The sequence below is a fragment of the Carcharodon carcharias genome, chromosome 14, assembly GCF_017639515.1.
Source record: "Carcharodon carcharias isolate sCarCar2 chromosome 14, sCarCar2.pri, whole genome shotgun sequence".
Classification (NCBI taxonomy): domain Eukaryota; kingdom Metazoa; phylum Chordata; class Chondrichthyes; order Lamniformes; family Lamnidae; genus Carcharodon; species Carcharodon carcharias.
Window position 1 is genome coordinate 127,831,765 of NC_054480.1, and position 14,794 is coordinate 127,846,558.

At 43.4% G+C, this 14,794-nt stretch overlaps 1 protein-coding gene across 3 annotated transcripts in view; it reads left to right on the top strand.

Moving 5' to 3' along the window:
• The first annotated feature begins 1,006 nt into the window (after positions 1–1,006).
• Positions 1,007–14,794, top strand: part of slc25a42 (solute carrier family 25 member 42) — a 48,516-nt gene continuing 34,728 nt past the window's right edge. The window contains exon 1 of one of the 3 annotated variants that reach the window (XM_041204219.1): positions 1,007–1,918. The gene's annotated coding sequence lies outside the window, so the exon portion shown is untranslated. Of the gene's footprint in view, positions 1,919–6,424; positions 6,562–7,319; positions 7,444–14,794 lie in introns of those variants that run through there. The other 2 variants (XM_041204220.1, XM_041204221.1) reach the window with 2 other exon arrangements.

Here is a 14,794-nt window from a genome sequence, read left to right on the forward strand (position 1 = left end):
TCCCTGGCAAAAGTCAGTATCTTCAGAAAGGGTGGGGGGTGGTGCAGAAAAATGACAACATGAATAACAAGTCAGTTTTTTTTTGCTTTAAGTTTTTGGCACTTCCCAAGCCCCGCCCATTTAAATAGCAGGACGCGATGGCGCAGTATTGTTGTCAGAGAGCCACGGTAATGCCTTGGGGACCGGGGTTTGAATCCCAGCACAGCAGATGGCGGAATGTGAATTCAATAAAAATCTGGAATCAATAGTCCAATGATGGCCATGAAACCATCGTCAATTGTTGTTTTAAAAAAACCCATCTGGTTCACTAATGTCCTTTAGGAAAAGAAATCTGCCGTCCTTACCTGGTCTGGCCTACATGTGACTCCAGACCCACAGCGCTGCGGTTGACTCTTAGATGGCCTCACAAGCCACTCAGTGTTAATAAGTCGTCATTTAAATAAATGATTGACAAGAGTCGGGTACCGCCGCCTCTATTCTATTGGTCATTTTCGCCGTCAATCAGCTAACATCATTGAACCGCCCCTAAGGATGGGAATGAATGAGGTAAAAGTGAATGAAATTTACTTTATACCAGAGTCGAAGGCGAAGCATTTTAAATACCTCTTCCCTCTCTCTCCTCCCTTATAAGTAATTTTTTGTTATTTCGCGTCGCAAATAAAATTACTTACAAATGATGAATGATCTCCCCAAACCGCACCCATAGTCCCGCCTTATCACTTTCCTGATTGGTCCAACTAATATTTACATCGCGTACGTAACTTGTATGATGCATTATAATTGGTTTCTGACTGCGTCCATCATGAGCCTTCCTACCCAATAAGCGCCCAGTCGTCCATACGGACATCTGATTGGCGTAGATTCACGGCAATCACTGTGACGCGCTTCCTGAGCAGCAGCCAATCAGTCGCGCCTTTAACATAACCACTTTATGATTGGATGTGAACGATGAAGTCACTGGAATGCCTTTCCTGCTGGACCAATGTGGTTCTGGGCCGAGGGTGATGGGGCGGGGCGGTTGCACGCATTGCCGGTTGTTCGCCTCGGGGCGCGAGCGGTGGCGGCACAGGCTGGTCATCCAGTATCCCAGAATCCCTGCCAGGGTAAAGGAGACTGAAGGAGGACTAGCCCAAGCCAGGGTAAAGGGTACTGAGGGAGGACTAGCCCAAGCCAGGGTAAAGGGGACTGAGGGAGGACTAGCCCAAGCCAGGGTAAAGGGGACTGAGGGAGGACTCGCTCAGGCCAGGGTAAAGGAGACTGAGGGAGGACTCGCCCAGGTCAGGGTAAAGGGGACTGAGGGAGGACTCGCCCAGGCCAGGGTAAAGGGGACTGAGGGAGGACTCGCCCAGGCCAGGGTAAAGGGGACTGAGGGAGGACTCGCCCAGGCCAGGGTAAAGGGGACTGAGGGAGGACTTGCCCAGGCCAGGGTAAAGGGGACTGAGGGAGGACTAGCCCAGCCCAGGCCAAGGTAAAGGGGACTGAGGGAGGCCAGGGCAAGGGGACTGAATCAGTAAGCGAGGACCAGGCCAGGCTAAAAGAGAGGTAGCCTTCGTCAAACCAGAGTGAGGGAAGGGTGTCCTGCAACAGTACATATTGAGAAGGTGGGCAAGGTACAGTGAAAACACCCAGGCTGAAGGGCAGCGTAGGCTGACGAAGCAATAGAGAAGAGTAGGCCAAAGTCAGGGAAGGAGGGGCAGGGATTGAGGAGTCTGTGGCAGGCCAGAGTGAATGAAGGAGGACAGATAGAGCAGAACATTTTGTATGAGGGATAACTCAAGGCAGAGTGAGTTTGAATAGTGAGGATCAGGATGGTAGACTGAGCCAGGATAGCTAATATACACAGGTTCAAACTGGGCTGAACGAAGACAGCAGAGAGCCTTGTTTGCAAAAAATCAATCGAGAGACCACGCGGACTAAGGTAAATGCAGTGGAAGTCTGTCCATGAGATTCTGCAGTCTGTCAAAAATGTCAAACTGAATTTTCTATGTTCAGCTTGATGTTTAAGGAACAGTTTGAATAAATATATTCAGTGAGTGGGAAATGTGCCTCTTAGAGGGGCTGCATCGTATGTGACATGAAATGGCAGGTTAGTGTTTTGGGATGAGATTTTTATTTAGGATGCTGAATGGGCTTTAATTAATTAAATCTTTTCACCTCCAGATTTGAGACCTGCTGTAAATTCTCTCTTTTTCTGGTTTTGATTTTCTGCATGTATTTTTTTGTGTTTTTAGTGTAGCTAGGAAGCTGTCTGATTAGGACATATTCCAAAATATTGCCATTTTACAGGCAACACCTGTCTTGTGCTTTTAATTCAGATATACCCTATTGCTTTATTGGGAGCAGTTTATGATATTTGAAGAAAAACAACCTGCCTTTTAAAGATTTCAGTTTAGAATCAAAGAGCAGGCAACAAAATAAGAAAATACTGGATGTATCCAACATGTAACATCTGAAGAGATGGTGCGATTTCTGCAATTCTGATTTGGCCCATTAATCCTCCTTTTCAGATTTCAGCTTTCTGTTATTTTCAAATTTGTAGGGATTTATATTTTTAATGAAGCAATCACATGCCTCTCCTTCTGAAGAAAGCATAAATAAGTGCTTTTTATTCCTGATTGCATCCTCTCAGTTTCTGGTGCATAAGGTTCTGTAGGTACATCAGAATGCAAACATCGCATCTCTCTGGTAAAGTTTTTTGATGACATAATTACCAAACTGCAGGGCAAAGGGTTTTAATTTTGCTTGGATTATTTCTAGGGTCACCCTTTCTGAGTTGCCAGAGACAGGTTTATGGGAAATTCTGTTGCATATTTTGAATCGTTCAGAAGCAATTTTGGCTTCACTGTATAATGCAAAGTATATACCGTAACAGCACCCAGACTGGGAGCAGTTTGGACTTACCCTTCTGATGTGAAGCTAACTGACTTTCTCAATGCTACTAACTCCATAAAGTTCTGCAATCTTGTTGCACCTGGAGCAAAGAAAATGTTTTCAGGCAATCTGCTGGATCGCCTTTAAGTTTCAAATGTTAGTAAACAGTTTTCTGTTTTACTAGTGTTTAAAACATCAGCATACAGACTGATCAGGAGAGAGCTTGGCTGTGGTTCCAGATATCAAGCAATGACTTAGCAATACATTAGAAGCTGATTAATAGGACTGTAGGGTGTAGGTTCAAGTCTCACTACAGGAACTTGAGCTCATAATCCAAGCTGATATTGAGTGCTAGCACTGAGGACTGTGCTACCTATCAGATTTGCTGTCATTTGAATGTAGATGTTAAACTGAGACCCTGGTCTACCTTCTCAGCTGAATAGAAAAGATTCCCAAAGCACTATTGGGAAAAAAATGTAGGGGCGTTCTCCCCAATGTCCTGGCTAATATTTAAACCTCAGCCAACATGGGACCTTGTGTGCAATCTTCCTGCTGGGTTCCTGATGTTACTGCAGTGACTACCTGTCAAAAAAGTACTTAAATGGCTGTAAGGCGCATTGGGGTGTCCTGAGGTTGTGACAGACACAGTTAAGTATTTAGTATATATAAATGATTTGGAGGAAAATGTAACTGGGCTAATTAGTAAGTTTGCAGACGACACTAAGGTTGGAGGAGTTGCAGATAGTGAAGAGGATTGTCAAAGGATACAATGGGATATAGATCGATTGGAGACTTGGGCGGAGAAATGGCAGATGGAGTTTAATCCAGACAAATGCGAGGTAATGCATTTTGGAAGTTCTAATACAGGCAGGAATTATACAGTAAATGGCAGAACCCTTAAGTGCATTGACGGGCAGAGGGATCTGGGTGTACAGGTCCACAGGTCACTGAAAGTGGCAACACAGGTGGATAAGGTAGTCAGGAAGGCATATGGCATGCTTGCCTTCATTGGCAGGGGTATTGAGTATAAAAGCTGGGAAGTCATGCTGCAGCTGTATAGAACCTTGGTTAGGCCACACTTGGAATATTGTGTGCAATTCTGGTCGCCACATTACTAGAAGGATATGGAGGTGCAGAGGAGGTTTACCAGGATGCTGCCTGGTCTGGAGGTTATTAGCTTTGAGGAGAGGTTGGAGAAACTCGGATTGTTCTCACTAGAGCGATGGAAATTGAGGGGCGACTTGATAGAAGTTTACAAAATTATGAGTGGCATGGACAGAGTAGATAGTCAAGCTTTCTCCCAGGGTGGAAGAGTCAATTACTAGGGGACATAGATTTAAGGTGAGAGGAGAAAACTATAGAGGAGATATACGGGGCAAGTATTTTTCGCAGAGGGTAGTGAGTGTCTGGAATTCGCTGCCAGAGGAGGTGGTGGAAGCAGGTACGATAGTGGCATTTAAGAGGCAGCTTGATAAATACTTGAATAGGATGGGAATAGAGGAATACGGACCCTGGAAGTGCAAAATGTTTTAGTTGACGTCAATATGATCGGCGCAGGCTTGGAGGGCCGAAGTGCCTGTTCCTGTGCTGTACTTTTCTTTGTTCTTAATGCAAGTTCTGTCCTTTTCTTTAGAGTATGTGATATTGAGGATGCATTGTTTGTAGCAGGCATCTGTCTGTCTTGGGAAACGATGGACTGTGTCCGTGATGTATATCTCTTCTGGATTGAACATCGTCTGTTGTGACTGTGGAGGTTGACTCATTAATGGCAGTCCCTTCCACAAATGGCACAGGTGAATAGCGGCAGTCAATATCATTGGCCTGAGGTCAACTGATGTGTTTCCTTCTGGTGGGCTCTCTTTTCCATCATCTATTGTTTCTTTTGTCTTCTACTTTTTCCACGCCCTTCCTGACTGCTTGCCTCCGGGCACTCTAATCAGCAGCGAGGGCATCCCATGCATTGACTTTGATCCCAGTCAACTTGAGGCCTCGCTTGCAGACATGGGGTCCTGTTGGTCTCGATAACAAGTTCACCGTAAAGCATGTTTTTGGGGATGTGGCCATCATCCATTCAGCTCGCATGATCGAACCAATGGAGTCACTGCTGACTCGAGGGCAAACATGCTGGGGTTCCCCGCATGCTGGTACACTTTCGTATTCGACACTCTCTTGCCAGGAGATGCCCAATATTTGTCTGAGGCAACAGAGGTGGAAGCTGTTCAGCTGCTTTTCTTGGCTTGCGTAAGTTGTCCTTGCTTTGCTGCTGTAAAGGAGGCTGCTGAGAATGCAAGCCGGGCACACACACAGCTTTGTATTTTTGGTTAGTTTGCTGCTGGTCCACAATCAACTTCACAACTTTGACATGACAGCTGTGGCCTTGACCAACCTGGTGTTGATTTCAGCATCGAGGGATAGGCTGCTCATAACCTTTGATCCAAGGTATGTGAACTGTTGACAACCTCCAGAGTGAGGTTGTCAATATTGATGGAAGGTGGAGTCCCTACAACTTGGCCCATTATCTTGGTCTTCCTGGCACTGATTGTTAGTCCAAGCTCTTTGCAGGTGGGAGAGAATCGATCTACAGCAGATCTACAGCCTGCTGCAAGTAAACTTTATTATGGATGTCAGCATGTAGTCATTAGCAAACAGCAACTCACCAGTTAGGACTTTATGCACTTTGGACACCTTGCCATCGGCTCTGGTATGCAGGTGGGCACCCTCATTATTTTGCCAAAAGCGTATACCAACATGGATAAGAATATGCCAAAGAGAGTTGGCACCAGGACACAGCTTTGCCTTACCCCACTGCAGATCTTGAAAGCCTCCAATAATGCTCCACTGTGCTGATGGAGCTGTGGATGTTCTTGTGGAAAGAAGAAATGACCCCAAGAGTCCAGGAGGGCAGCCTATTTTCTGTAGCAGTTTGAAGAGTCATTCTCTGCTGTCAAGGTCAGAGACTTTGGTGAAGTCTATGAAGGCAACGTAGAGTGGTCTGTGCTGTTTGCGGCCCTTCTCCTGTAATTGCAAAAGTGAGAAGGTCATGTCGACTGTTGACCTGACAGCTCTGTAGCCACACTGAGACTCAGATGCATGATGTCAGGGCCTGTAATCTGGTCAGAGCAAAGCAAGTGAAGGCCTCCCCCACAATATTTAACAAGGAATTGCCTCAGTAATTGTTGCAGTCACTGCAATTCCCCCTTATTTTTTGTACAGTGTGATGATTTTTGCTTCATACATGTCATGAGGTACAGATCTTTCCTTCCAACAGAGACCAAGGAGTTCATGGAGATGTTGCAGCAGTGCCAGTTTTCCACTTTAGGCTGCTTAAAGAGAGAGTGTTCATACTGTATTGAAGACTGTGTTGAATAATGAGGAGGCTGCTCTGTGTCGCAGTAGAAATGTATTAATTAGTGCTTCCCTGACTAGGGATAAAGAATAGCAATAATGGAGGAGGGATGGGAAGGGTTGGCTTGTGATAGCCTTGTCATCATTAAAAATGCTTAGCACATGAGGCTGCAGGAGCCTGATTAGAAAGAAAATCAACAACAGAACTGAGACTCTGGGAGTGTCCAGCAGTGAAGCAGGGCACTTTAAACAAGTGTGTACTCTTTTTGCTAGGCTTCTAAGAAAGGATTAACGTGTAGATTTTTGATATCCTCCGCTGAACACATGCTTGTCTGCATGCTAATTGTAAGTGTACTTTAATCTGTATTTAGTTATATTAATGATTGTGTTACTGGCTCTGCTGTCCTTTGGCTTCTGCCACTTTTGAATGGATTCTAATTTTTATGATGCTTACATTTGTTTGAGAGTAGATCTGTTGGGGTTGGTATGGGGAGACTTAGGTGGTGAGTGCTGGAGCAAAAACAGGTGACAGTCTGGGTGCTTGCAGATTAGAATTTTGCCGAATTGTACCAGGTGAAGGTGCAATGAAGAAAGTTAGCCTCTATGTTCACTGATGTTTCCTGGCAGCTGATCATCAGTGTGGTGCATGGCCTTGGCAGGGTGGGAGGAGAGGGTTGTCTGAAAAGTGAGGTACAGTTACTGGAAAACACATGCTGCAAGGTGGCTGAAGATGCAGTGTCACTGTGTATATGTCCAGAAATCCACTACTTTGCTACTGGGGACTTGAAAGTACTTATTGTGAATGAGGTAAAGAAAGATAGAACTTGCGTTTTTGTAACGCCTTTCGTAACCGTCAAATGTCTTAAAGCGCTTTACAGCCAATGAAATGTTTTTGACATGCACTGTTGCAAATGCAGCGAATTTACTCTCAGCAAGCTCCCACACCCAAGAATGAGATAAATACCATATCATTTGTTTTTATGCGTTAAATAATCTATAGTACTTAACTTTCTCTGTGACATTGTTGATTTGAAGCCTGTTTTGCATTTACATGGTTAGTTTAATAAAAAGGGTAGGATAGCTTAGAGGTGGATTTAAACCCCCACCATGCCAAGTTGCAAAAAACTAAATTTAATAACATCTGATGATTTATGGCTGGAACTAAGAGAAAAAGTTGATTGCTCTTCAGGGAAGGGAACCTTGCACCTGTACCTGGTTTCACTGATGGTATGTGGTTTATTAACATAAAAACAGAAAGTGCTGGAAAAACTCAGCAAGTCTGGCAGCTTCTGTTGAAAGAGCAACTGTGGATACTGCCAGACCTGCTGAGTTTTTCCAGTACTTTCTTTCTGTTTCAGATCTCCAGCATCTGCGGTATTTTGCTTTTATTTTACTTTTATTTTAGTGGTTGATTAATGCCTACTGAAGTTGCCTAGCAATCTGCTGTAACGTAAAAACAACCACATTGGGCAACAAGGCAAGTCCTTAGCTGATATGAGGAATGGGTACATAAATGAGGTAGCAGTGGATGTCTTTTCTGCTTTTTGCTTTGTACCACAGCACGGGTCAGCAGCTAAAACTGGGCAAGCACTTGTTCACTTATTTTGCTGGGAGTGCAGTGATATTAAGGAGGACATATTTGGATTCTTATCGCTGGAAATTCGTACATTTTCATGGTGTATCAAAGGCGGTGACAAATCAGGTGGTGAGAATGTTGCTGTCATTAGCATTAAACAAACCCTTGCCAGTATTTTTAAAAAATAAATAATTCTCGGATATGGTCAGCGCTGACAAGACCAGCATTTATTGCCTTTCCTTTTGTTGCCCTTGAGGTGGTGATGAGCCACCAGCTTGACCCACTGCAATCTGTGTGGTGAAGATGCCCCCAAAGTGCTGTTAAGTAGGGAGTTTTAGGATTTTGATCTGGTGACAATGAAGGAATGGCGACAAATGTCAAGTCAGGACAGTATGTGATTTGGAGGTGATGGTTCTCCCATATACCTGCTGTCCATGTTTCCTACATCCTGAAGACAAATTTTTAAAATGAAAAGAAAAAATGTAAGACTTGAACCTAACTCCAAAGTTCTTGGTCCCCCTTCCTCCAGTCAAACATTTGGCCAAGCTCTAATGTTTAGTTTTTAGCGCTTTTTGTGCTAAATGTACAGATGCTTTTTGTACAGATGCGATCCTTTTTTCTCAAAGCCATTGTGAACAGAGCTTTTTTACTATCCTGATGTATATTCGGTATTTATCTGGTATGACCATTCTATGAACAGCAAACGCAATTGGGTGGCAGCAGAATCACAGAATCACACAGTGCAGAAGAGGCCCTTTGGCTCATCAAGTCTGCACCAACACGTGAGAAACACTTGACCTACCTACCTAATCCCATTTACCAGCACTTGGCCCATAGCCTTGAATGTTATGACGTGCCAAATGCTCATCCAGGTACTTTTTAAAGGATGTGAGACAACCCGCCTCCACCACTCTCCCAGGCAGCTCATTCTATATCGTCACCACCCTCTGGATATAAAAAGTTTTTCCTCACATCCCCCCTAAACCTCCTGCCCCTCACCTTGAACTTGTGTCCCCTCGTGATTGACTCTTCAACTAAGGGGAACAGCTGCTCCCTATCCAACTTGCCCATGCCCTTCATAATCTTGTACATTTTGATCAGGTCGCCCCCTCAGTCTTCTCTGCTCCAACGAAAACAACCCAAGTCTATCCAACCTCTCTTCATAACTTAAATGTTTCATCCCAGGCAACATCCTGGTGAATCTCCAGTGCAATCACATCCTTCCTATAATGTGGTGACCAGAACTGCACACAGTACTCCAGCGAGGAGTATGTATCCTGATGTAGATTCGGTATTTATCTGGTGTGACCATTCTATGAACAGCAAACACAATTGGGTGGCAGCAGAATCACAGAATCACACAGTGCAGAAGAGGCCCTTCGGCTCATCAAGTCTGCACCAACACGTGAGAAACACCTGACCAAGGTTCTATACAACTCCAACATGACCTCCCTACTTTTGTAATCTATGCCTTGATTGATAAAGGCAGGTGTCCCATATGCCTTTTTCACCACTTCACTAGCACGCCCCTCTGCTTTCAGAGATCTATGGTCACACACGCCAAGGTCCCTTTGTTCCTCAGAACTTCCTAGTGTCATGCCATTCATTGAATACTTCCTTGTCAAATTACTCCTTCCAAAGTGTATCACTTTTCAGGGTTAAATTCCATCTGCCACTTATTTGCCCATTTGACCAAACTGTCTATATCTTTCTGTAGCCCAAGACACTCAACCTCACCGTTAACCACCCGGCCAATCCTTGTGTCATCTGCAAACTTACTAATCCTACCCCCCACGTAGTCATCAATGTCATTTATATAAATGACGAATAATAGGGAACCCAGCACAGATCCCTGTGGTACACCACTGGACACTGGCTTCCAGTCACTAAAGCATCCTTCTGTCATCACCCTCTGTCTCCTACAACTAAGCCAATTTTGAATCCACCTTATCAAATTACCCTGTATCCCATGTGCATTTGCCTTCTTTATAAATCTCCCATGTGGGACCATGTCAAAAGCTTTGCTGAAATCCATATAAACTACATCAACTGCACTACCCTCATCTACACACCAGGTCACCACCTCAAAAAATTCGATCAAATTTGTTAGGCATGGCCTCCCTCTGACAAAGCTATGCTGACTATCCCTGATCGAACCTTGCCTCTCCAAGTGGAGGTAGGTTCTCTCCTTCAGAATTTTCTCCAGTAGTTTCCTGACGGGACAGGAGTTCTTACTGAGATTTTCTTGTTTAAGTTTGGGATGGAACATCCTCACTTTCTGGTGGAATATGAATGCTTCTTTATTGGCATGGCATAAAATGCTGCAACCTCCTTCACTTGACAAGTGCAATGCCAGCTGCTATCAGTGATGTCATTATTATTCTTGTATTATGATTACTGCTGACAGGACTCTTATTTTCTTGTCTATCCCCAGTTGTTCTAAGTAGGTGATGGTGGGTCTTCTTGAACTGTTGCAGTCCTCATGATGCTCCCAGTGGAACAGCTGTGGCTTTGCAAGAATCCACAGCTTTCTGACTCCAGAGACTTGAGCACAAAAATTTAGGCTGACACTCTCAGTGCATTACTGAGGGATTGTTGCACTGTTGGAGGTGGCATCTCCCAGATGAGATGTCAAGCTGGGGCTCTATTTGCCCCCCCTCAAGTGCATGTGAAAGATTCCATGGCACTATTCAAAGAAGAGCTGCAGAGTTTTCCCCCAGTGCCCTGGCCAATATTTATACCGCAACTAAAGACAATTTATCTGGTCATTTCTCTCATTGCTGGTTGGTGGGACCTAGCTGTCAACAGTGAGCATACTTCTCAAGAATTTAATGGGCTGAAGAAGTTCTTTGGACTTTGAGGTTGAAATGCAAGCCTTTTCCTTGAGCTGCTACATAGGGAATTTCAGGATATTAAACCAGTGACGATTTAGCATTTAAAAAAAAAGTGCTGGAGACCATGAAAGTATCACTATCTGACTGACAAGGATCACTGGACTCTAATATTAGTATCTGAGATGGAAGCAGGAGTGCATTGCCAAATGATAGAAATCCATTAGGGTTGATGCAATCAGTTACCAGTTGAGGTTGGATATTAATTGTGTTTTAATTGATTGCACCAGATTAAATTGAAAATCCATTAGGAACAGAGTATATTCACTACTATTTTGTCTTCAAGTTGGGAGGCTGATGCCTGATTTACCAGTGTGCACCTGTCACAAAGATGGTGTTTTTCTTAACTTTTTTTGTGGCCATAATAATTTAAATTTAAATCTGAGAACTTTTCAGGTTTCTGAAATTCTGCCACTTAGTCTTCATGTTTCAGAATAAGTTATTTGTACTCAATCCATGAGGCCCTAATTTCTATGCTTCTCTGTTTTATGTGATATTGAGTCTATTACAGATATTAGTGAATGAAGACTAATATAAAATTCAATCGTTTCAACATTTGAAAAGCCTGATTAGAACTTGTTTTTTGCACTACCTTTAAGCTTTAGTGGATAGGTGAGGAAACTTGCAACTTTGTGCTCTGAACATATTCCTTCACTGTCGCTGGGTCAAAATCCTGGAACTCTCTCCCTAACAGTACTGTGGGTGTTCCTATAACACATGGACTGCAGTGGTTCAACAAGGCAGCTCACCACATCAAAGGTAATTAGGGGTGGGCAATAAATACTGACCTAGTCAGCGACGCCCATGCCCCATGAACAAATCAAAAAAACTCTACATCTGATGTCACATTTCAATCCAGTGATATCTTGAATCCAGAGTGATACCATTAATTCTCTAACCTGTTCTCCATGTTATTGGAGTAAAACTTCATGATGGCACACACACAGGATTTGAACTCTGCCTCTGGCAGTTCTGAAGCATTATCACCAGCTCAAAGAGTGAATGAGAGGCAGCAGCAGGTGATTAGGGCTGAACAACAGTTCAGTTGAGCACTCTTGAATGTTCCAGTGCATTATCCAGGTACTGTGTTCTCTGCACTGCACCAAATCTGCCCCCGCTGTATATCCCTGATTTCCAGCATTCTGTCATTGGTGACTGTGTCTTCAGATGCCTAGGTCATAAGCTCTGAAATTCCCCCTCTAAGCCTCTTAGTCTCCTCCTTTAAGCCCTCCTTTAAAACTTTTAAAAAAAATTTTAATTAGGATTGGTCACCAATCCTAATGTGGCTTAGTGTCAAATGTTTTACAACACTGCTTTGAAGCATCTTGGGACACTTTACTACATTAAAGGCACTATATAAATCCAAGTTCTTGTTGTGATACCTTCTTTAGGAAAGCTGCTAAATGAAGACCTTATTGTTTGGTTCATGTGGATTTGAAAGATCACGTGACCCTGTGCAAAGAAGAGCAGGGAATCTCCTGATGCCCACCAACCAACAAATCAACTGTTAATTCTCACGCTGTAACCAATTGGTTGCTAAGTTTGCCCATAAGTGAATGCAATTCGGTAATAATTCTTGGTTGAGAAGTGCTTTGAGGTTTGGCAGTTGTAATATAAATGACTCTCTCTCTCTCCTTTTAGTCCTGATGTATTAATATTACTTGTTTTGATCTGAGTTTCCAGTACCGAGCATGGTGACACAAACTCTCACACAGTTTGATTTGTTCGAGTTCACTATTTACGTTATAAGCATACCAATCTTCTACCAATATTTAACAGCCCAGTTAGCTGTGCTTGTTTAGTTGAGATATTCTGATTCTGTTCAGAGTCCAGAAGTGCCATGTGTATCATATTGACTGATTTATTGGAATGGTGTGAAACTTTGGCCTCAAAATCAGGGGCAATGCAGCTCTTAGCCAGAGGCAGTGCTGGGATTCAAGTATAAGCCCTACTAGTTTCGCTGACCTAAGATGAGACCAGTCTGAAGGAATGGTCTTCTCAGTTTGGGTTGTGACTCATACATTTCAAAACCTTATGCACTAGTGTCAAACTGGCACTAAATTATATAAAAGACCCAATGCACTATTTTGAAAAGAGATCGGGAATTCATTCCAGCTAATAATTATCCCACACTAATATCATTAAAATAAATTACCTGTTCAGTATCATGTTGCCATTTGTGAACTTTGTAGGACATAAATTGGCTGCTGCATATCCTATATTACAGTAAGTACTTCATTGGCTGTAAAATGCTTTCAGGTCTCTCATGGTTGTGAAAGATGCTATATGAATGCAAGTTTTTTTTGTTTTGTTTTGTTATCCTTCCTTTCAACAATGCAACACTTAACTCAGAAAACACTAGTGTGTTAAATGATCTGGACTGACACATCTACAACATTAAGAGGTATTGCACCTCCCAGGGGACAATCTTTTGAAAGGGAAATTAAGCCGCAGGCTATTCCAGTGGTTCAGGTGAAATTATTGATCTTTGGGAGCCACTGATGCCACTGAAATTTTGCCTCATGGAATTTTATGGTGCTCAGAGGGCTGCTGCATTCACTCATGCAAAAGTCAGTGTAATTCGCAGTTTTGAAATGTTTGCGAGTTACAAATTGGTAGGTGGCATGAAAGCACCTGGAAGTTTAGGAAATGGACATGTGTGTCTCTGCATCCTTGGGTTCTGGGAGAGATTACAATCCATGTCCTGCATTAGTGTTTGCAGCACAATTTGCAGCCTTTGGCACTGAAAATTATTTAAGTTATTGCAATTGTATCTTTCAGGAAAGTCACAAAGTCCTCATATCTCAATTTTTTTCTCCAAACTATTTCAAACCCAGTTCATGAAATAGGATATACATGCTTTTAATTTATCCTTAGAAGTTTTCACTGGTCCACATTTGAACTGTCTTTTTCTTTCATGCTCTTTGCTGCCTTCCACTCTTGTTATATTTTGCTTAATTTTGGCTTTGTCGCCTAGTAATTTCCCTCCCTCCCTTTTTCAAGCTCTCCCACTTGCTTTCTGCTGTCCTGAATTCACTGACCTGTTAGGGCATGTCAGGGTCAGTGATACTCCCCAGTACCTTCGAGATCTCTGCACTCCTCCAATTCTTCTGGTCTTTTGCATATTCCTGATTTTGATTGTTCCACTATTGGCAGACTTGCTTTCAGCTGCCTGAGCTGTGGAATTCCTTCTTTAAACCTCTCCACCTCTCTCTCTCTCTCTCTCTCTCTCTCCTTTTAAGACACTGCTTAAAATGTTCCTTTGTGCAAGCCATTTTTAAAAATTCATTCTTGGGATGTGGGCTTCGCTGGCTGGGCCAGCATTTATTGCCCATCCCTTGAGAAGGTGGTGATGTGCTGCCTTCTTGAACCGCTGCAGTCCATGTGGTGTAGGTACACCCACTATGCTGTTAGGAAGGGAGTTCCAGGATTTTGACCCAGCGACAGTGAAGGGACAGTGATATACTTCCAAGTCAGGATGGTGAGTGACTTGGTGGGGAACTTCCAGGTGGTGGTGGTGTTCTCATCTATCTGCTGCCCTTGTCCTTCTAGATGGTAGTGGTCATGGGTTTGGAAGGTGCTGCCTAAGAATTCCTATAGTGCACCTTGTAGATGGTACACACTGCTGCGTCAGTGGTGAAGGAAGTGAATGTGCCAATCAAGCGGGCTGCTTTGTCCTGGATGGTGTCAAGCTTCTTGAGTGTTGTGGGAGCTGCACTCATCCAGGCAAGTGGGGAGTATCCCATCACACTCTTTTGGTCATCTGTCCTATGATTTCATGCAGCTCTGTGTTAAATATTATTTGATAACGCTCCTGTGTAGTGCCTTGAGACATCATTACTATGTTAAAGGTGCTATAGAAATGCAAGCTGTTGTCTTGTCTAATGTCCTTCAAAGGTAAGAGTGGGAGTGCATTTCCACTGTAGCATTAATGCAGTTGTAGTGTAAATGCAGCCCGAATCCAGAGACCAGACCCAATCAGCTGCTATAGCAAAGCAGTACAAGATCCCTTTGTGAGTCAGTTTGAGCTTAGGTGCCTGTTTTGTACTATGCAGGTTTAGCATTGGTGGAAAGCTGAAATTGACACTCAGCATTACTAAACTTGTAGTGC